General features: G+C 39.3%; 1 protein-coding gene across 4 annotated transcripts in view; it reads left to right on the top strand.

Moving 5' to 3' along the window:
- The first annotated feature begins 8,597 nt into the window (after positions 1-8,597).
- LOC143027229 (uncharacterized) overlaps positions 8,598-24,098 on the top strand; it is a 36,449-nt gene continuing 20,948 nt past the window's right edge. The window contains exons 1-3 of one of the 4 annotated variants that reach the window (XM_076188443.1): positions 8,598-8,693; positions 15,941-16,003; positions 16,135-16,223. The gene's annotated coding sequence lies outside the window, so the exon portion shown is untranslated. Of the gene's footprint in view, positions 8,757-8,779; positions 9,430-15,940; positions 16,004-16,134; positions 16,224-24,098 lie in introns of those variants that run through there. The other 3 variants (XM_076188445.1, XM_076188444.1, XM_076188442.1) reach the window with 3 other exon arrangements.

Here is a 24,098-nt window from a genome sequence, read left to right as displayed (position 1 = left end):
TGTACACCGCGGGGTTTCCTGAGGTTGGGTTTTGATGCAAAGACAATAATTTTCGTTTTATCAAGGTGTAAAGACAGCTTGTTACATATGAGCCAGTCCTGGACTGATGACAGTTCAACACTCAGGGCCTCCTCTACTTCAACTGGGTTCCTACCTGAGACAATTAGTGCGGAGTCGTCTGCATAGAGCTATAACTTACAGTTCACCGCACCTGGCATGTCGTTAATATAAACCAGGAACAGAAGCGATCCCAGAATTGAACCTTGTGGTATGGAGTTCGAGGCAGAAATCGTAGTGGAGAATCGTAGTGGAGAATTGAAAGTGGAGATGTGCCTTGAAAGAGAGTTGATGATAGCAAATACAGTGTTTAAGAAGAAAGTCAAGCATAAGTACACATGGGAGAGGGTGGTGGATGGAAGGATGGCAGATAGAGCGTTAATGGACTATATAGTGGTGACCAGGAGTATGGTAGGAAGAGTTAAGGATGTACATGTTCTAAAGGGAGAGAGTGGGGGAATATCAGATCATTTCCTGGTGGAAGGTAAATTGAGAGTGAAGAATAAGTGGAGAAAGAGGATAAGGGCAGAAGGTAGGGATGTACTTAGAGTGAACTGCTTAAATGAGGAAAAACAGGAGAATGAGTATAAGAAGAAGTTGAGAGAGGAGTGGGAGAGAGTAAAGGATGGAGTAGAACTAGGAGTGGAGGAGGAATGGGAATGGTTCAAGGAGGGAGTCATAAGGTGTGCAAGGATGGTGTGTGGAACAAGGAGGGCAGGAGGAAATAGAAAGAAAGGTAGTGAGTGGTGGGATGAGGAAGCAAAGAAGGGTGTAGAAGAGAAGAAGCAGGCATTCATAGATTGGCTACAATTTAGGACGAGGGAATCGTATGAGAGGTACAAAGTAAAGAGAAAGGAAGTTAATCATAAGATAAAGGAAGCAAAGAGGAGAGCAGATGTGAAATGGGGAAAGAGTATGACAGAAAATTTTGAAAGTAATAAAAAGATATTTTGGAAGGAAGTTAAAAGAGAGAGGAGGCGAATCAAGTAGAGAAGAAAAGGTAAAAGGTGCAGATGGAGAGATGATAATGGAAGAGAAGGCAGTGAGAGGAAGGTGGGCAGAATATTTTAGGGAGTTGCTAAATGTGAAGGAGGATAGGGAGAGAAAGGTAATTTCAGTGGGAAGCGCTAAGAAAATGAGAGTGATGAGTGAGGAATATGGAGTAGAATCAAGGAAAAATGAAATGAAGGCAGTTGTTAAAATTATGAGAGCAGGTAAGGCATCTGGGTTGGATGGATGTCATTCAGAATGTCTGAAAAAAGGAGGTACAGTTATGGTGGACTGGCTAGTGAATTTATTTAATGATTGTTTAAGAGAGGGTAGAGTGCCGGAGGACAAGTGTGAGTGTAGTAGTTTCAGAGGTATCAGCTTATTAAGTGTAGTTGGGAAGGCTTATGGGAGGGTCTTGATTGAGAGGATTAGGAAAGGAACAGAGGAAGTAATTGGTGAGGAACAGTGTGGGTTTAGGAAAGGTAGGGGTTGTGTAGATCAGATTTTTGTGGTAACACAGATATGTGAGAAAGCTATAGGAAAAGGTAAGGATGTTTTTTGGGCTTTTATGGATTTGGAAAATGCTTGTGACAGGGTAGGAAGGAAGGCACTGTGGGAGGTTTTGTAGATATATTGGATAGGAGGAAAGCTGTTAAGAGCAGTCAAGAGTTTTTATGGGAGAAGTAGAGCTTGTGTTAGGATTAGAAATGGAGAGATCGAGTGTTTTAAAGTAAAGGTGGGATTTCGTCAGGGGTGTGTTATGTCACCCTGGCTGTTCAATTTATACATGGATGGGGTGGTGCAAGAGGTGAATGCAAGGGTAGTGGGTCAGGGATTGGAGATGATTAAAGAAAATGGAGAAAAGTGGGAGATGAACCAGTTGTTTTTTGCTGACGACACTGCGCTTGTAGCAGGATCAGAGGAGGGATTGAGGAAGTTAGTGTCAGAGTTTGGGAAAGTGTGCAAAAGAATAAAGTTGAAGAGAAATGTGGGTAAAAGTAAAGTGATGAGAGAGTGACATCAGACTGGAAGTAAGTATTAAGGGAGAGAGACTGGAGGAAGTGGATAGTTTTAGATACTTGAGTGCGAATGTGAGGGAAAGGGAGGAGTGGGGGTGGAGGTAGAATGTAGATTGAGAGAAACGAGTAAATGCCTTGGTGGATTTAAAAAGTGTAATGAGAAATAGAGATTTGGGAATGAATGCTAAGAGGAGATTGTATGAAGGAGTGATTGTGCCGACAGCACTGTACAGGGGAGAAACATGGAACATAAGAGAGAAAGAGAGGAGTTTGAATGTGTTTGAGATGAAATGTCTGAGAAGTGAAAGAGTATTAGGATGGTTTGGACACAGGAAAGAATGAGTGAAAAGATATTAGTAAAAGAGGCGTGGAAGGCAGAGGTGGAAGGAGTGAACATGAGGGGTCGACCTAGGATGAGATGGATGGATGGGGTAAAAGGGGTATTGGGAAAGAGGGGAATGTCTGTTGAGGAAGGACGGGAGAGGGCAGAAGATAAGGGTGGATGGGAAAGGGCTGTGTATGGATGATGCTGTAATGCATGAGGTAGGGGGAGATGGGTGGTGAGGGAGTATGTATGAGAAATCACTGACGGAGCCCGAAGGGATTTCTTCCCGTCTTCTCCTTTTCTTCGTGAGGGGATGGAGAGGGATGGTCGCCGAATTAATGAAGCGGCCTTGTTGTGGGTGTGCCTTGTCTTGCGACACTGTTTCTGACCCAGGGCAGTGGATAAGATGCAGGGATGACATATCATCCAGGAGGTGCTAAGATAAGAGGGAGGGAAGAGGGTAGAGGGGAGGGGAGTATGTTGGGGATGGAATGGGTGGGAGTGGTTTTTATGCCTTTGTCTTTTGGCTACCTTCAGTGTAAGGGGGAAAAGAGCATTTGGTATATGTGTGTATGTATGCATGTATGTATGCTTGTATGCATGTATGTATTTATGTATGTTTTATTATTATTATTATTATTATTATTATTATTATTACTATTCCTATTATTATTATTATTATTATTATTATTATCATTATTATTATTATTATTATTATTATTATTATTATTATTATTATTATTATTATTATTATTATTGTTGTTGTTGTTGTTGTTGTTGTTGTTGTTGTTGTTGTTGTTGTTGTTGTTGTTGTTGTTGTTGTTGTTGTTGTTATTATTATTATTATTATTATTATTATTATTATTATTATTATTATTATTATTATTATTATTATTATTATTATTATTATTATTATTATTATTATTATTATTATTATTATTATTATTATTATTATTACTATTTGTGGTGATTGTTGTTACGGGAATGGCATTGTTTACCTTGAGCTACGGCAATTTCCCGAAAGCTTGTTTAATTTTCGAATCTGGAATCTTTCCTGTAATTTCGTACCACACTATCGTAATTTTGATTAATATTATTAAACTCCCCTCCCTCTTTATTATTCATTTAAGCCTATGTTGTAATTTGATTAACAAATCGGGAACTTGAGAACTTACTTGAAGTATCAGTTGTCCCGTGGCTTCGAAGCCGTTTTGAAGGCTCGTTAGAACTCCAGCCGAACGAGACTAAGTTTTAGTCACTGAACGCCAGACAAGCTTTAACCCTGGTACCAGAAGGACAATCAAACCTCGGCTAAGGATTTCTACAGACATCGAAGCCTCAAGAATTCTATTCATTTCCGACGATTAGTTAGAGAACTCAACCAGGTAAGTTCTCTAACGTTCTCCTTTGTAATCAATTAATTACTACATAGGTTTTTTCTCTAACTAATCGAGAATTCAGATCAGTCTTATAACACTATAGGTTTTCTCTAACTAGTCTGAATTCTCGGATTTAGTTTTTTTTTTTTTTAACTCGGAATTTGAGAATTTATGTAAATTTTAAATTTAACTTTAGTAGTCGATTTCGACTTTAACTTATTACCCCTTTGTGTAGTAAGCCGCTATGTAAACATATTTCATTAAGGTTACGATAGTGTGTGGGTACGAAGTCCGGTTTCCTGTTCTTTATACCGAGTTTGTTCGGTTTTATTAATTTCCTCGTTTGAGGACCTTGTTAACTTTCGGGAATTTTGCCGGCTTTGGTACCTTGTTTTTCTCGTGAACATTCGGAAATTTCCGAATAGTTCTCTATTCTTGGTGGCCTCTATTGTTATATTGTCGTGGTTTCTTTTGATTTGTTGCCTTTATCCGATTTAAGCTAGTATTTAAATCAAAATTATTTTTACTTAATTTCTATCCTCGTTGTGCTTAGTCCATAAGACGGTTTTTTGGCACGACTATTTTGCTCGTGTATTTGTAACGAATTGTTGGGTTGGCGTCGTTATGGCTAGCCACGATAAGACATTGTCCGCTTCGGAAGTTTTGCAAAGACTCCGAAGACAGAGAGCTCATAAAAAGGGGCTTATCTCTAAGGACTTTAAAGCTCTGAATGAGAAATCTGATTCTTTATCTATTTCCGTCCTTGACGATGTGTTAATTCAGATTGAGAATTTCCTCTCAAAAATACAAGATTTCGACGAAGAAATTCAAGATTTGCTCCCCGAAGAAGAAAAGGACGAGGATATGGAGAAATCCAGAGCTTACCGCCTGTCCGTTCTTCTCGAATTGTCTCCGTATAAGGAACGGAGACAAGAGTTAAGGGGAGTTTTTGAATCTCAAATAGGTGAAAAACTAAACAAGTCCACTGATAATTCTGTAAAACTTCCTCTTCCTCCTATTATTCTTCAACATTTCGAGAACAATTCTAGCAATCCTTTTGCTTATTTAAACTTTAAAAAGGGTTTTCTGAATGCCTTAGCTGGTATCCCCAATCTGACTAATAGTCAGAAGTTAATTTATTTGAAGGGATACCTCAGAGGGGAGGCTTTCCATTTAGTAGAGAACTTACCAGTGGATGATTCAAGTTTTGACTGCTTTCCTTCTTCTTGATGAGTTATATTTCAACAAGGAAGAAATTCTTGATAAGGTGTTGATTTCCATTATCAATGCACCGGAGGTCTCACTCTTGAGAGACCTTGAAAGTTACATTAGGTCTGTAGATTCCAAGCTACAAGACCTTATTAATAAGGGAATTGGGGTAGATTTCACTAGGCCAGGAAGCGAGGGCCTCCTCTTAATAAGTAAATTAATTTTAATTAAGTTGCCTAATTTTTTTCTAATTGAATTGTCTCGGGTGATTAATTCCAATTACCCCAATTTCAACCAACTCAAGGAAGTTTACCAGTCAGTTTTGGTTAGACTTAAAATGGGATCAGATGATCTTGGTGTCAAGCCTAAACGAAGCCTTGCTACCTGCTCCCTTGATTTCAAGGAAATTTCCTTGAAAAAAAAAACAGTTGATTCCAGTAAGGGAGTTGATGGCTCCTTTAAGGCCAATTCTAATCCCATTAAGAAGTCTATTAGTAGATGTAAATTTTGCCCCGCTTCCGACCATGCTAGTTCGAAGTGTACTTCATATAAATCCCTTGAGCACAGGAAAGCTAGAGCATCTCAGTTAGGACTGTGCAATAGATGCCTAAATCATGGACATGGTTCTTTGGAATGCCCTGGGTTAAAGGCTGCTCTGCCTTACAAATGTTTTGTTTGCAACAAACCCGAGCACCATGGAGCCATGTGTCCTATGGCTTATAAGACACCACTTTCTGAAGGGAAAGTGTTTAATTTTCATAATTCAACAGATTCCATTGTTCCTTTGGTCTCCCTTCCTATTAGCAGAGGAAAGAGAACTGCCCAATGTCTCTTTTTGTTGGACACTGGAGCACAGTTTTCTATCATTAATAAGGAATTTGTAGAGGACAAAGTTGGACCTTGTTTAAGTCCTCCTATGGACAAGTTAGTTTCTTCCTTTGGTTTACCTCTAATGAATAAAAGAGGTTTTAACTACACTGCTAACTTAAAACTCCCTTCAGGGATGAATTTGTTTAGTTTGTTCTTTGCCATTGAAGGATTCAACTTGTCCTTACAAATTCCTTCCTTATCTTCTATACTACTTAGTATGAATAATCACAAATTTTTTGTCTCGCCAAGTTTTCCAAAAGTGAAGGGAGACCAACTGAACGTTTTAGGGATCCTAGGCAACGATATTCTTCAAAACTTCTCTAACTTTTCAATTGAAAGTGCCCCCTTGTATGGTAGCCCATCATGCAAGGTTATCAAACTTGCTAATGGTTACATTCCATACGGGACTGGGGCTCAATATATCCCTCCTAGTGAGAAGCCTTTCTACTTAAAGAGAATGATAAGGGGGATTCCTGAAATGCCCTCTAATGAAATCCAAGACGTTGATAGTTTCAAATGCAAGTAGAGGCCTTTGAGGATAAAACCAGACTCTGACCTTGGAGTGGATTCTTCTAATTGCTTAGAGGAATATCATGGAGATTCACTTGTTTTCTATAATTCTTCTTTCAAGACCAATGGAGTTTCTCTAAAGAAAACTGAGAAAGGCACTTCCCTTACTCAGTCTTATAAGACTGTTAAATATTTTCCTCCCAAAAGTTTAGGCAAAGAAAAGTTTCTTGTCAATTTCTGTTTAGAACCTGTAAGTTCTCAATTTGATCCTTTGCAGGAAGTCTTTATTAATTCTAATGTTGAGTATGGTCTTGACAATTTCTATTCTTTAGAGTCCGTTGGTATTAAAGAGGAACAGACCCCGGATATTGATAATTTACACATTGATGAATTTAAACAGTCCATTTTCTTCAAGAATGGACATTACTATGTGAAGATCCCGTGGAAAAAGGATTTGGTGGATCTTGTTCCCTCTAACCTTAAGATATCTCTAGCTGTAGCTCAAAGGGTTTATGACAAACTTGAGCAAAAGGGGCTTAGAGAGGATTATGAAGCTGTGTTTGACCAGCAAGAGGCCTTGGGTATTATTGAGCCAGTAACTAAAAGAGTCCCTGGACAAATCTTTATACCCCATAGACATGTGTTGAAGGATGATGATCTTTCCACTTCTAGAATAAGGCCAGTTTTCAATTGTTCTCTCAAAGTAGGAAAAGCTCCTTTAGCGACGAAAACGCTTAACGACGGGGTCTTCTGAACGATACTCCGTTGTTAAACGAGGACTGGCTGTATTTCTATGAAGAGTTCAAGAAACGATGGTTGACAGAGTACTTGGTCAGCTTGTGGGAAAGGGATAGAGCTGCAAATCACAGTTCTAGAAGCTGGGAAAAGGGAGATATTACCTTTTTGAAACTCCCCTTCAAGACCAGACCCTTCTGGCCCTTAGTTCGTATTGTGGAAACTTTTCCTGGCCAAGACAAGGTGATGCACAGTCTCTGTCGTTAAGCCTGATGGAAACTCTATTAAAGTGAACATCAAACTTTTAATCCCTCTAGAGCTCCATGCTGAGTTGAGTTCCAGCCTTGAGGATGAATCCCCTGGGGTTCCTAATGTTCAGGCTAGAGTCTGAACCCTTTGAAGAGGTCTAAGACGCAGAGGAGGTTAACTCTTTACAAGACGATTGTGTCTCTCTGGAACCTACCTCTGTGAGGCCGACTCGTGGGACTGCACTGGCCTCTAGAGGCCTAGTAAGGTCTCTAGCAAGCAAAAACTTGTTATAAATTTTGTTCGAAAGTGTTATATATTTTAAACACTTTCTTTTTGTTGTTGGGGAGGCTGTGGTAATTGTTGTTACGGGAATGGCATTGTTTACCTTGAGCTACCGCAATTTCCCGAAAGCTTGTTTAATTTTCGAATCGGGAATCTTTCCTGTAACTTCGTACCACACTATCGTAATTTTGATTAATATTATTAAACTCCCCTCCCTCTTTATTATTTATTTAAGCCTATGTTGTAATTTGATTAACAAATCGGGAACTTGAGAACTTACTTGAAGTATCAGTTGTCCCGTGGCTTCGAAGCCGTTTTGAAGGCTCGTTAGAACTCCAGCCGAACGAGACTAAGTTTTAGTCACTGAACGCCAGACAAGCTTTGACCCTGGTACCAGAAGGACAATCAAACCTCGGCTAAGGATTTTTACAGACATCAAAGCCTCAAGAATTCTATTAATTTCCGACGATTAGTTAGAGAACTCAACCAGGTAAGTTCTCTAACGTTCTCCTTTGTAATCAATTAATTACTACATATTATTATTATTATTATTATTATTATTATTATTATTATTATTATTATTATTATTATTATTATTATTATTATTATTGTTATTGTTATTGTTATTGTTGTTATTATTATTGTTGTTGTTTATCATTATTCACCTAAATAAGAATGGGTATAGCTTACAATGCTCCAGACCCTGCCGTGATCATCTCCCGATCACGAGGAAAGAAAAGAAAGCGAAGTAGTCATACTATGCCATGAGTCAGTTGGCGGAGCTTCTCTGCTTTTACCTGACCCCTCCCCAATTAGCTGTTGATATCGCGTGCACCGAAAAGCAACTCCCAAGGGTCAGGTGCGATTTCATGAATATTTTACCCAAATATAGAAGGAAAATATAAATTGAACAATTTTAGATTAACCTATAAAGGACAAACAAATCTGAAAGAGGCAAATATGGCAACCTTGCAGCCCACAACTTTACACCAGAAGTAGCGCGCTGCCCGGAGCATCACCATTCATCTGTCAAGACAGTTTCCTCAAATCTCCAACAAGTCTTCCAAGGTACAGATGGGCCATCACAAACAGGACCGGACTACCCCTGGGTCAAGACATTTATATTCTTAGGTTTGAGGAGGAATCAACATTCTTGATTAAAAAGAAAAACACAATACAAATATCTTGACAGATATCTTCATGTGCAATGAAGACAGATATGTCTACAATTTATATTTATATTGATGCCAGTAGACGGCAATACCGAATTTGTTTACATCTGTCAGAATGAATGGTTTAGAAATGCTTCTCAATAGATGGCAGTATCGATTTGTTTGTTTACATCTGTCAGAAAAGGTCGAATGAGCATTGAACTCTAGTTATTGTCACCCGGTTATCCTTGTGTGGGTCAGTTGTGGCGCCACTTTTAATAAAAATATGCTGTGCCTGCGGCAGTCACAAGAAAAGATTAAACCGAAATGCGATTTTTTATCTTCTCAAGGGATGCTAGATGGTAAGAGTGTAAGACGTAAACAGCCAGTAAAAATAGCCTATTCCTTCAGATAAGCTCAATGTTTTGACTGCCAAGATAGTGACGTAGTATTGCCGGATCAAAACATTTTGACCAAACATTTTAGAGTACACCCTCAGTTGCAGGGGGTTATAGTGGTTTCATACTTTGAAATTCTGCTTTTAAGAAATACTAAAGATGTAGTTTGTAGCAGACACTTCAGCAGCAAATGCTATGGAATCTGCGGGCAATGTCGAGCGTCCTGTTCTTCTTAGTAATTTGTAAAGACTAAAGGTAAGGCCCCTTTTTTAATTGTAGGATTGCTACTCCATATCCTCTTATGACTTATCATGTTTATTGTGACACACCCACATCAAGACTGAAAAGTTATGCTAAAGCAGAATATGAAGGTGAAGAGAATACTGGCATGAATATGTTGATTATACTCAACTGTACAATTTTCAGGTGTTTTATGAATATATGTATATATATATATATATATACAGTAACTAGTAAGTCCTTGTTATACGATACATTTACATTATATGTGTTCCTGAAAACCTTGCCGCAAATTGAAATTACCGTATACCGAACCCATTATAACATGTAATAATAGGATATGGCAGACATACCTTCTCCCTGCTCTTTCCTCTTTAAAATATTTAGTGGATACCGTATCTGTGAATTTTTCTTACCATAGATAGAATCGAGGGTAGTAATTACCAAATACAGTAACTGTGAATTTACCAGATAAAGAATTACCGTATAAGGACTCACTATATATATATATGTATATACATACACACATATATACAAAAGGCTCTTTCCTCATTATAGTAGGGAAAGTAAAGTTATAACACAATCATATCATTCATAAAACAATAAAAGTAGTGGATAACACAGATCATTATTTGTATAATAAATCATTTGTTATTCTGATCTTGATTGGACAAAATAAGGGGGTCTGTTTTCTAATAATTTAGTGATAAAGAATGTATTTTGTCATGTTTAGCACTGGAAAGGGGGAGGAAATCATGTTTGTGGGTGTTACCTCTAGAATTCTTGTGCTCAGCTGTACAAATACCATTAAAACTCATGTAACACCCCTCTCATCTCAGCCCTGGATGACACTGGGTTTCTGTTCTAATATCACGCAAATACATTTTGTACTTTTCTTCTAATTTCCAATTAAAGATTATTTTTTTCTATTTAATTGTTATCATAGGTTAGTGTAGCTTAAAGTAACTTAGCTTATATTAGGTTAGGAGCTATTGGACAATGTAAATTTCATGTTAAATATTCATGTTTGCATGGTTTCAGAATTTTATCAACACTGGTTCATTTCCTGTCCAATACTTTTTAGTCACAACATGCTTGCCTTGTTTTGTGAACATTTTTAGGCAATGGGAATGTTGGATACTAATTAGAACAAAGCTATGTCAGTTTACTAAGGTTTTTCCTGATGGCAGATTTAGTGGGGTGAGGGGGACCTACTCACTTTCTACTCACCTTCAGGAGGTATGTTGGTGCTCCTATGTAATTCCTTCCATATGAGAGGTGGCCATATGAATGTGTAAGGTTTACAAACATTTTTAAGCTGAATACAGACAGAATATATATTAGTATGTAAATACACTTGCAGCAAAGGATGCCCATTGATCACACATGAAGTTAGAAGTGTTAATCTCCACCAGAAGGTGTGGAATTAGTGCCACCACTCTATCCATCCAGCAAACACCTAAGTTTAACCTAATCTTTAGCTCAGTCGGTAGAGCACTGGACTTCATGGTGATGTAGTATGGGTTCAAATCCTTGTGGTCACATATGACAATGACAACACATTTAGACCCATGTGTGATCAGTGTCCATCCTTTGCCACAGGTGTATTCAGTCATATGATACTATGTATTCAGTTTGTATTCTGCTTGTAAACATGCCCATATGGGCACCACTGCTGAAACTGGAAAGAATTAGAGGGGCACTGACACATTTCCTAGGGAGAAGGGCCATGGTACCCCTTTAATGCTTGTCCTTCCCAGAATAGCTGTCAAGATGGTTTATAAACCTTTACATACCTGCCTCATCCCTGACATGAATCAAATCTTCCCAACTAGTAATGGATAGAAAAAGGAAATTAATACACTTATTACCATATAACCTGATATTGTGGTAGTTAGATTATGACTGTTATTAAGTCATTAAGTTTATTAGGCACTTAATCAGCAAAAATTTTGGAACCAGAATTAATCAGCATATGAAAATATATTGGGAAAATAGGTAGACTTTTCTTTAGAATATACATACATCATACATATACCAAGGCTTTTTCCCCCTTACAAGGGAGGTAGCCAAAAAGGGAAAGGCATAAAATCATTTCCACCCATTCCATCCCTGAATTCACTCCACACCCCTCCACCCTCCCTCTTATCTGAGCACCTCCTGGATGACGGGTCATCCCTGCAGAAGCAGTGTCGCAAGACACAGCACATCCACAGCAAGGCCGCTTCATTAAATCGGCGACCCCCCCTCTCCGTCCCCCCATTGCATAAAAGGAGAGGACGGGGAGAAATCCCTTCGGGCTGCGTCAAAATTTGCTCACACACACTACCTCAACCCCCATCCTCCCACCCATTCCACCTCATGCAATCACAACATCATCCATATGCAACTATTCTCCATTCACCCCTGTCTTCTGTCCTCTCCCATCCTTCCTCAACAGACATTCCCCTCTTCCCCAAAGCCCCCTTCACCCCATCCATCCACCTCATTCTAGGACGTCCCCTCATTTTCACTCCCTCCACATCTGCCTTCCATACCTCTTTTACTAGTCTTTCTTCACTCATTCTTTCCATGTGTCCAAACCATCCTAATATTCTTTTATCAACCCTATCTCCCAGCTCCTTTTCCACCCCTGTTCTCCTCCTCACCTCCTCATTTCTCATTCTATCTAGCCTAGTAAACCCCATCATACTTCTCAGACACCTCATCTCAAACACATTCAAACTCCTTCTCTCTTCCTCTCCTATGTTCCATGTTTCTGCCCCATACAGTGCTGTTGGCACAATCACTCCTTCATACAGTCTCCTCTTCGCATCCATTCCCAAATGTCTATTCCTCATTACACTCTTTAATCCACCAAGGCATTTACTCGCTTCTCTCAATCTACATTCTACCTCCACCTCCACTCCACCCTTTCCTGCCACATTCACACCCAAGTATCTGAAACTATCCACTTCCTCCAGTCGCTCTCCCTTAATGCTCACTTCCAGTCTACTGCCACTTTCACCCCTTGAACATCTCATCACCTTACTTTTACCCACATTTATCTTTAGCTTTCTTCTATCACATACTCTCCCAAACTCTGCCACCAACTTCCTCAATACCTCCTCCGATCCTGCCACAAGTGCAGTGTCGTCTGCAAACAACAGCTGGCTCACCTCCCATTTTTCTCCATTTTCTTTAACCATCTCCAATCCCTTGCCCACTACCCTTGCATTTACCTCTCGCACCACCCCATCCATGTATAAGTTGAACAGCCAGGGCGACATAACACATCCTTGACGAAGTCCCACCTTTTCCTCGAACCACTCACTCTCTCCATTTCTAATCCTGACACAAGCTCTACTACTCTCATAAAAACTCTTGACAGCTCCCAGAAGCTTTCCTCCTATCCCGTATATCTGCATAACCTCCCACAGCGCCTTTCTGTCTACCCTATCATAAGCCTTTTCCAGATCCATAAAAGCCCAAAAAACATCCTTCCCCTTTCCTATAGCTTTCTCACATATGTCTTACCACAAAGATCTGATCTACACAACCTCTACCTGTCCTAAATCCACACTGTTCCTCACCAATTACTCCTTCTGTTCCTCTCCTAATCCTCTCAATCAAGATCCTCCCATAAGCCTTCTCAACTACACTTAACAAGCTAATCCCTCTGAAACTACTACATTCACACTTGTCCCCTTTTCCCTTGTAAAGAGGAACTATACAGGCACTCCTCCAGTCCTCTGGCACTCTACCCTCTCTCCAGCAAACATTATATAACCTCACCAGCCAGTCCACCATCACTGTACCTCCCTTTTTCAGACATTCTGCATGGCATCCATCCTTGGAATATAGCCATGGTTATTTTTTTCCCTGAATAATGCCAAAAGGTACAGTTTGGGTGTCTGGCCTGGTGGAAATGAGCCAATCTATGATTTGAGAAGGGAAGAGGTTTGGCTTTAGCATCATTTTGTATTTTATTGTATCAACAACTAAACCTTTGGTTAGGTTAGGACACAATAGGTTTTGCCAAGTGTTGGCCGAGATATTTAGAATTTGATTTCTGGGAAAAATTGCCAGAAGCTTCTGTACAGATGGTAACACTGATTGAACATATGTTGCTTGCATAGTGACAAGAATGTAGCTGTTATAATTTACCATTATAATAGGGTGTGAAGAACAAGTGATGAGAACCAGGATAAGTTGGTCCTTTTAGAAGTATGTCACATAGCCATCTTCCCGTTGTCCATCTTTAAGGGAGTGTCGCATTGCTTTATAGAGTAGGTGAAATTAAATTTTCAAATATGTATTTAATGAACTTAGGTATAATTACCCCTTACAGTAGTGTATAATTCCTCAGGGCATTGTGTTCCATGTATATATATAAGGCATATTGAATATTTGATGAAGATATAGTGAGGTCTTGTTAAGCTCTAATTACCTGATGGAAAATCCTTCCACATCATTCATCTTGGTATGAAATGAAAGCCTAGAGTCTGGGGAACAAAAAAATATTGAATACATTTCATCAAACTAATACTTCTGATTTTTTTTTTTCTTCCTCTCTGAATGATTAAAAAATGCTGCAAAATTCAGGTTTCATAAAAAAAAATCTTTAATTTTTTACTGTAAAAAATAAAGAGCATGATGTTTGCTTTCAAATGAAACAAAAATAAACAAAAATCCATAAAGAAAAACTAAAGATTTTACAACAGAAAGAACAAAAACATAAATTTTTTGGACCATTTTTCGCAACCATTTGTTTGATGGTTGCGATGTATAGCAAACCTCCAATTTCCTTTTCTGTGGCGTGGGTGGAGGTGTAAGGTGGGTGTGGCTAGTAGATGTTTGCAGAGTGCTGGGTGCAGCTGTGCTGCTTTTCTCCTCTTTCTTTTTCCTTCTTATTTTTATTTCAGGCACTCACGGGCCCTTTCTATATTCTGCCGCTTCACTCTCTTGTTTCTTGTTAATTTTCCATAATCACAGCAACAATACAGGGCGAGGAATCAAAATTGTTGCGTATGGTGAGAGCACCAGGAGCAACATCACCTTTGACCTTTTCTAGAGTACTGGTGCCCTGTCCACTGTCTTTGTGGGGTATGCTGGTGGGAGGAGGTGCCAAATATCTCCATAAGCACAATTCTGTAGCAAAAAATGAAATAGCTATAGAAATGTTGATGCTATTTCAATATACAGAATGTTTTTTATGCAATGGGGTTGCCAAAGGTTGCCAATATTTTATCTATCTTATGCTGTATAAAAAAAAGAAATGAAATACAGTTGTATAACTGTGTATGAGTGTTTCCATCATAGAGAGTCTTTTGAAATGTTTACAAAAAATTCATTCATATACTAGAATTTTTTGAATGATCACTGGTGACGCTCCCTTAAACCCTATCAACTTATTCACTTTCATATAGAAGTGCACCTCTGATAGGCTGACATTCAGTCTTTGGACAGGGTCAAAGATCTCTTTATCAACTTCATCTGTATTTCCTCTACCTGTAAGTACAAGGAGAGCTGGCACTCATCAACTTCTCCCATCTTACTACTTTCAGCTGGTAATTAGAAACAGTCCCACACTAATACAGTACAGACATCAGTCCAAGGTTTCTTCATATATATATATATATATATATATATATATATATATATATATATATATATATATATATATATATATATATATATATATATACATACACATATATTTCTGTTTTCCACCAGAAAACATACTTCCTGTTTCAAATCATAGGCAGTAAACATGTGAAATGGTAGAGTGGAACAGTGTGAAATAATAATAATAATTGTTGCTTCAGGTTTCATGGACTGGAAATGCACAGCCCCACAGTTGATGGCTGTTGTTTTTAAGCCTTTCCATAGATCTACTTAATAAGAATTTTTGAATTATTGTGTTTGTTATTAGTGTAGTGCTGTTTCAGTGTCACAGGGTAAAAGCAGTAAGAAGATGACAGTAGTTACTGGTTGTTGGTTCTCCTAATGTGAGAAGGTGGAGGATATGACATACATTAGTATATGTATGTAATTTCCACTCAAAAAAAGAACACTGACGACTTTCTGCTACTCTTCTTAAAGCTCTCCTTTCCCCCCTCAGTGATTATAAGTGACACAATAAAGTCCCTAAGTACAGAAGTGCTGGTTATGTGATGAAATACAATGGTTTCTACCTTGGAATAGTTACTGTTAAGATAATATTAAAAGCTATTTGCACAAGTTTGACTCAATCCATTTAAAATTTGATGATGTTACTAATGCACAAATAAAAATTCCTGTATAATGCATGAGAGCTAATTACATAGTAGAAGTGACCTATTTGATGGATGAATGGAGTAACTCTTAGCCATTTCTAATTTTTTTTGTAAATTGGTTTTAAGTTAATCAGTGATATTTGTTAATTGTTTGAGAACTGTAAGAGCAGTATTATTATTATTCATTAATTTATTTATTGTTATTTTTTATATAGTTATTTTTTCTTTGAATAAGTGTGCACTGTACTTATTTGTGATATAATTTTCAGGTAAAGCTATTGTAGATCTCCCTGGTGACACTGAAGTTGAGGACTTAATGCTATCAGAGAATGGTCAGTCTTTTAAGTGATTTGATGACATATATTTTGGCTTGAAGCTATATGATGGAGTCAGTGCAAATATTGTTTACATGAAGATACTATTTTAATACTCTGAATTACTGTATAATCTTTTACATTTCCAGTATGCCATGGCTAACCTGTGATAAGCAGAACAAGAAAGCCCTTAGTGGAAGTAATTTCCGGTTGTGACCAACTCTTAATTACTCAAGAGGTAATTTGTAATACAGTATTAAAAATTTAATTTAGTATTAAAGAATCACAGTTTAATCAGGTGGTTTTATAAAAGAAGAGACCTCAATATCATGTAATTTTCTTAGTTTAAAATGAGATCGACATTTAACTATAAAAATCTCCAGGTACCTCATCTTTTAGGATAAGTTATATTTCTCTGGGTGGGTAGGTAGGTATTATGCCCTAGAGGTCAATACTGCATCTGTCATTATGGATAATATTTTCCCACCACCAAAAGATATTTAGGTTCATGGAATTAGTTTAGCTGGGAGGAAGTGGATATATAAGGGAGTATAGTATTAAGTTGTGGGAAGATTAATGTGTAACATTAGGTTTAAATGCTGTAGGGCAAATATAGTTTGGGAAGGAGTCCTTTTTCAAGTAGAAAAGTGTGGAGAGATGATAGGGTTATTGGTGTTTTATTTAAAATCAGTTGTAGTGTGATTTTTGTTTGAGGAAGCAGATGCGGTAGTAGGAGGATGTTGCAAGGAGTCTTGGAGGTGGATCATTCCCGTAGGATGTTTGGTATAGTAAGGGGGGTTGCTGCACAGTGAGGTAGGTCATCCCCAGTTATGAGATGACCATCTTTGAGATGAGATGCCATGTTCTTAACCTCTTTGATATGAGTTGAATATTCATGTGTGAGCATTAGACTGCTTGATGTACGATGATTCAATGATGCATCAGAATACATGTGTTAAGACAAGGCAGGTGAAAGGAGAAAATGTGTATGCATGATAATTTGTGAACATTTCACCTTGACTATAGCAGCCATATCTCCTTTATTCATTCATGTAGTAATAATCAACTCTTACTGAGAAACACTTTTTAGTTTATAAGAAGCTTACATAAACTATAAGCTCTACAGTGCATGTGTGTGTGTATTTACCTAGTTGTATTTTACGGGAAGGGGAGCTATGCTTGTGGTGACCCATTTTTGTATCTCGCAAGATCTAGTTTGTTCTTAAACTCTTGTATGGTGTTTGCACACACTATTTTTTTGTCCAGTTTGTTCCAGATATCTATCACTGTGTGGAAAGCTATTCTTTTTCAGGTCTCTTCTGTAGCTGTCCTTTTTGAGTTTGTTTGCATGTCCTCTTGTTTTTCCTCTGTCCCACTTTAATAAGTCCTCTCTATCAAGGAGTTCCTTGCCTTTCATAATCCTGTAGATGGCTAGTAGGTCCCCTCATTCTCTTCTTTGTTCCAGGGTCAACAATTCCAGTTGAGCCAATCTTTGTTGGGGCCATCTTTTTCATTGCTCTTTGTATTCTTTCTTATTTTCTTATATTCTTTTTTGTATTGGGTACCATATCATCGCTGCCTATTCCAGTTTTGGCCTTATCCATGTTAGTAATATTTTTCTATCATTTCTATATCCAGGGATTTCAAAGACCTTTATTGATCTCCACAAATTTTATGTTTCTCCGACTATTTTAATTATACGTTTATCTGGAGATATGTCTTTGGTGATTATTACTCCTAGGTCCTTTTCAGAATTTACTTTCTTCATTTTTGTCAATTTTATATTGTCCTGATATTTTATTCTTGCTTTTCCCAAATTCAGTTATACTGCATTTCTTGATGTTGAATTCTACTTCCCATTTCTTGCTCCATTCTGAGACTTTGTTCAGATCACTCTGTAATGACTCAGTCTTTTTCAGAGCTTATTTTCTTTAATAACTTTGCATCATCCGCAAAGAAGTTCATGTAACATTCAATACTTTCATCCATGTCATTGACATGTATAGCAAACATTATCGTAGCTAGCGCTGACCCCTGTGGGATGCCACTACTCATTTCTTCCTACTTTGAATATTTGTCCCTGAGCACTAATCTCATTTTTCTTCCATGTAGGACATCCTCTATCCAATTCAATAGTTTTCCATGTATGCCTCCTATTGTTTCCAGTTTATTTAGCAATTTTCTGTGTGGTATCTTATCAAATGTGAGAATCAACACCGTGTGAGATCGAAACCTTTATTGGTTTAAGGTTTCGATCTCACACTGTGTTGATTCTCACAGTCTTGTTGGCTTTTGCCTTTGTGTTTCATCTTATCAAATGCTTTTTGTAAGTCCAGGAAGGCACAGTCTGCCCAGCCATCTCTTTCTTGCAATATATCTGTCAATCTTGAATAGAAACAGATCAAATTAGTGGTACATGGTCTTCCCTGTCTGAATCCAAATTGCCTAGGGTTCAGTATATTTTTCTCCTCCAGATATTTCGTCCATCTATTTTTGATGATTCTCTCACAAATTTTAACTATTGTACTCGTTAGGGACACTGGTCTATAATTCGTTGGGTCTTCCTTATTTCCCCTTTACATATTGGCACTATATTGGCATTTTTCCAGTGTGTGTGTGTGTGTGTTCACACAAGCCTCAGGATGTTGATCTCGGTGTTCTCGTATGCTAAGTGTTAAGAGCTGTTGTTTCAAAGTGCCAACTATAAGTATGTAGATGGGAAGAGGGTATGGGTGTAAATGTGCTTCATTTGTTTTCAAGTGGTTTGTCAGGTGCTTCATCATTTTCTCTTCATATTTTGTATTGCAGATCAGAGGGTCTGATAGTGGTCTGTTGCAAGCAGCAGGTGGAAGTACACTGGCTGCAAAAAAAATTTACATTTTGAGCGTAAATAATAATGTTACACGCAAATCGACGTAACATTTTTATTTGTGTTCCCGCCATACGAGAAGTGGCAGAGCTAGTGCTGACGTAGTGCACTTGGTCCCTCCTTACTCCCTTCCACCCCCATGCATCGCTCCTCAGTGAGCTACCAGAGCTCAATGAGAGAGGGTCACCTGTAGGCTGCTCCCGAGCACCCCCCTTTTTTTTTAACCCGATCCCCGTCTTTCCCGCCCTATATCTCAACTTCTACCAGGCACAATGGTAAAAAGTCAGCTTTCTTTGGCGCAGAAGAGTCGGGCCCTGGCTCTATTGGAACAAGGAATGTCTGTGATACGTGTGGCGGCTGAGCTGCAGGTCACAAGAATGACGATTTACCGCCTCAAGAAAGCAGGTGGTGCACTGCCCCCGGGTACCACACTACGAAGGAAGGAGGGCTCTGGCCGGCCAAGGAAGACTTCCCCACGCACAGACCACATCCTGAAGAGAGAAGTGATGTTAAACCCTAGTATAACGGCCTTAGAACTAAAAGAAAATCATCCGGAGCTGCTCAAGAAGGTCACAGTCAGAACGATACAGCATCGACTTCAGAAAGACTTGAAATTACCAGCATGTCGAGCTGCCAAGAAACCTCTTCTGACTGAGAACATGAAAAAGAAAAGGCTGCAGTTCTGCAAGAAATATCAACACTGGACATCAGAAGAGTGGAAGAAGGTCATATTCAGTGATGAGAGTACGTTCCGGCTCATCAGGGGTACTTCGGAGATCGTTAGACACCCGAGTGATGCCTCCCGCTACGACCCGAAGTACACAGTCAAAACTGTGAAACATCCTGAGAGCGTGATGGTGTGGGGCACCTTCAGCGGGAATAATGGTAGAGGTGGCTTATTCTTCCTACCCAAGAACGTCACTATGAAGTCAGACAACTACATCGATGTTCTGCGTGACCACATGATGAAGTTCTGGGAGATACACAACTGCAACTTTTTCATGCACAAAGGCGCACCAGCACTAAAATCAGAAGCGGTCAAGAAATTCCTCGAGGACAACCATATTGATGTTCTAGAGTGGCCTGGTAACTCCCCTGACCTCAATCCAATCAAAAATGCTTGGAACAAAATAAAGAACACCCTGCAGAAGGAACAACCCAGCAGCATGCCGGAGCTGAAGGAGACCCTGAAGAAGCAATGGATTTCGATGGACCCAGCGTATTTCGCCACTCTCACTGCTTCCATGCCCAGGAGGATCAAGAAGGTCATCAAGATGAAAGGAAATATGACAAAATACTAAAATGTAGACAATTTTGTATAAGTATTGTAATCATAAAAGGTGAATAAAACCCATTTAACTTGTACTTTTGTGTTTATTTAACCAAAAATTCTTAGTGTAAATTTTTTTTTTGCAGCCATTGTATTAAAGAGGACTGATGTTGGATCTTGTCAAAAGGATATTGGTTTGAAGTGGAGAATTAGATTATCTAATAGTGGATTTTGTTTAGATAAATGGGTGATGGAAATAGAGGGTGGAGAGTGCTTCCAGGAAACTTCATGAGTCAGAGATGATTATATAGGGTGAGAGGGGAAAGTTGTGAATATGGAGAAAGATGGTGAGAATGGCAAAAAAATTGGCAATAAAGATTAAAGGGGAGGTGAGGGAGGTGTCTAGATTTTATATCTGAGGGAGACTATGATCAAAGAAGGAACCATCTGTGCAAATGTTAGTAGGGAGATAAGAATTTTTTTGTTGAGTTATATATATATATATATATATACATACATATATCCTCACCTGTGGTATTGGCTGCATATTATTGTAGGATTAAAAGTTGCTCAGTACCATTCAGCTGATACTTAGGGTCTATATGACACCCCTGTGGACCAGAGTCCCACATGATTTTGTCTGTGATAGAGGAAGTTTCTATTCATAGAGATGCTACTTTATTATACTGCAGCTGTCCCTGTTATGCTGTCCTCCCACTCTTAATACTGTCCTGTGCCACTTCTCTGAATATTCATTTCCTTTTTCACTGAACCCTGTGGTAGGGGAGAAAGAATACTGCCATTGAGTGTTCCTACTTGAGTCGTAAAAGGCGATAGGACAAGGCATCCTACTCTTTGTAGCCCCAAAAGGAACATTTCTTAAAAAAGCAAAGGCATAAAAGGGTCTGGAAGGAGTTTTTCAACCAGAACCCTTAGGTTTGGGTCTTTTAATGTGTGTGGATGTGGTACAGATGAGAGTAAAAGGGAAGAGATAGGCAATGTGATTCTAGGAAGAAAGATGGATGTGTTGCCATTGAGTGAAATTAAGTTGAAAGGGAGGGGCAAGTTTGAGTTTGGGAGTGTAGTTGGGAGGGTGTCAGGAGTGAAGTTGAGGGAAAGAAGGGGTGCCCATACTTGAATGTGAAGAGATAGGTAAGCATGTGGTGGAGTGGAAGGAGGTTTCTTCAAGGTTAATGTGAATAAAGGTGAAACTGGGAAGGGAGATGTGTGTCTTTGTAAGTGCATAAGGGCCTGGTGGTGAGAAGAGTGTAGAGGAAAGGGAGGCTTTTTGGCTAGATTTAGATGAGTGCATAGAGAGTTTAAGGAGAAATGTCAATGTAGTGATATTGGGAGATCTAAATGCTAGGGTAGGAGATGAACCAATAAATGGGGTGGTTGGAAAGTGTGGAGTTCCAGGAAAAAATTGTAGTGGAGAGATGGAGATGTGTCTAGAGAGTTGATGATAGCAAATACAGTGTTTAGGAAGAAAGTCAAGCATAAGTACATATGAGAGAGGGTGGTGGATGGAAGGGTGGTAGATAGGGCATTAATGGACTATATAGTGGTAACCAGGAGAATAGTAGGAAGAGTTTTGGATGTACATATTCTAAGGGGAGAGTAAGGGAATGTCAGATCATTTTTAGGTGGAAGGTAAGTTGAGAGTGGAGGATAAATGAAGAGAGGGAAAGGACAAAAGGTAGGGAGGTGCTTAGAGTAAACTGCTTAGATGAGAAAGAAAAGGAGGAGGAGTACAAGAAGAAGCTGAGAGAAGAGTAGGAGGGAGTGAAGGATAGAGTAGAACTAGGAGTGGAAGAGGAATGGGGATGTTTCAGGGAGGGAGTCACAAGGTGAGTAAAGATAGTGTGTGGAACAAGGAGGATGGGAAGAAATAGAAGGGTAGTGAGTGGTGGGGTGATGAAGCAAAGAAGGTTGTAGAAAAGAAGAAGCAAGCATTCACAGATTGGTTTTTAAATAGGACAAGAGAATCATATGAGAGGTACAAAGAAAGGAGGAGATAAGTAAAGCATAAGATAAAGGAGGTAAAGAGGAGAGCAGATGTATATACATACACCAAAGGCTCTTTTCCCCCTTACACAGGGGGTAGCCAAAAAGAAAAAGGCATAGAAACCCCTGCCACCCATTCCATCCCCTACATACTCCACTCCCCTCCACCCTTCTCCTGCCCTCTCATCTTGGCACCTCCTGGATGATGGGTCATCCCTGCATCCTGTCCACTGCCCTGGGTCAGAAGCAGTGTCGCAAGACACAGCACATCCACAGCAAGGCCGCTTCAAGAATTCGGCGACCATTCCTCTCCGTCCCCTCTCGCAGAAAAGGAGAAGACTGAGATAAATCCCCTCGGGCTGCATCAAATTATTTCTCATACATACTTCCTCACCCCCTGTCCCCCACCCACTCCCCCTTATGTATCACAGCATCATCCATACACAACCCTTCTCTATTCACCCCTATCTTCTGTCCTTCCTCAACAGACATTCCTCTCTTTTTTAATGCCCCTTTTACCCCATCCATCCATCTCATACTAGGATGCCCCCTCATATTCACTTCTTCCACCTCTGCCTTCCACACCTCTTTTACTAATCTTTCTTCACTCATTCTTTCCATGTGTCCAAACCATCCTAATACTCTTTCATCAACCCTATCTCCCAACTTCCTTTCCAGTCCTGTTCTCCTCCTCACCTCCTCATTTCTCACTCTGTCTAGCCTAATAACCCCTATCATACTTCTCAGACATTTCATCTCAAACACATTCAAACTCCTTCTCTCTTCCTCTCTTATGTTCCATGTTTCTGCCCCGTACAATGCTGTTGGCACAATCACTCCTTCATATAACCTCCTCTTAGCATCCATTCCCAAATGTCTATTTCTCATTACACTTTTTAATCCACCAAGGCATTTACTCGCTTCTCTCAATCTACATTCTACCTCCACCCCCACTCCTCCCTTTCCTGCCACATTCACACCCAAGTATCTAAAACTATCCACTTCCTCCAGTCTCTCTCCCTTAATGCTCACTTCCAGTCTGCTGTCACTTTCTCCCCTTGTACATCTCATCACCTTACTTTTGCCCACATTTATCTTCAGCTTCCTGGGGCAGAAACATGGAACATAAGAGAGGAAGAGAGAAGGAGTTTGAATGTGTTTGAGATGAAAAGTCTGAGAAGTATGATAGGGGTTATTAGGCTAGATAGTGAGAAATGAGGAGGTGAGGAGGAGAACAGGGGCTTGGGTAGGTGTTGCAATTAGAAGGATATTATCAGTTATTTCTAATGTGGAAAGTAAGTCTGCTGTTCTCATGCCATGTGGAAATGCATTGTGCAGGTGTCTGAATGTTGTGAAAAATAGGGGATAATGGGGGCTCTTTGGGTGCAGTAGAGATATTTCAAAATATTTCAGTGGAGTACTGGATAGAAAGGAGGTTGTTGCCAATTAACCTCTTCCATATGATGACTGCTATGCAGGTCTCTTGAAGCACAAGTGGGTATATGAGGATGCTGTTGTCGGTGTCTTGATTATAGTTATTTTGTAGTTGTAGCTGAGTGACCCCTGAATTCTGTGAACTGGCTTAATCACATTTTCTGTGTGTATTATTACTCAGTGAAAGCAAATGAGTAATACAGCGGTGACTTTATATTTTATAACACGAGCATTGTGATGCATTAATCATCATACCTCAGGCATCTGATGCTGTATGTGGATGTACTGTGTCTTGCTGCATTGTCTCTGACCCAGGGCAGTTGGCGGGATACAGGGATGACCCATCATCCATGAGGAGGTAATATGAGAAGGGGGAAAGTGTGGTGGATGGGAATGGAATGGGTGGGAGTGGGTACATGCCTTTGACTTGGCTATCTCCCTTGGTATTTGGATAAATAGACTGCAGAAGGTTCCTGTGCTGAGGCATAAGTAAAGAGAGCATATGAGTTATGGTTGCAGCAGAAGAGGAGGCTTGG

The sequence above is a fragment of the Oratosquilla oratoria genome, chromosome 7 (assembly GCF_046742065.1).
Source record: "Oratosquilla oratoria isolate Oo_2021 chromosome 7, ASM4674206v1, whole genome shotgun sequence".
NCBI lineage: Eukaryota > Metazoa > Arthropoda > Malacostraca > Stomatopoda > Squillidae > Oratosquilla > Oratosquilla oratoria.
This window is presented reverse-complemented; position numbering and strand designations above follow the sequence as displayed.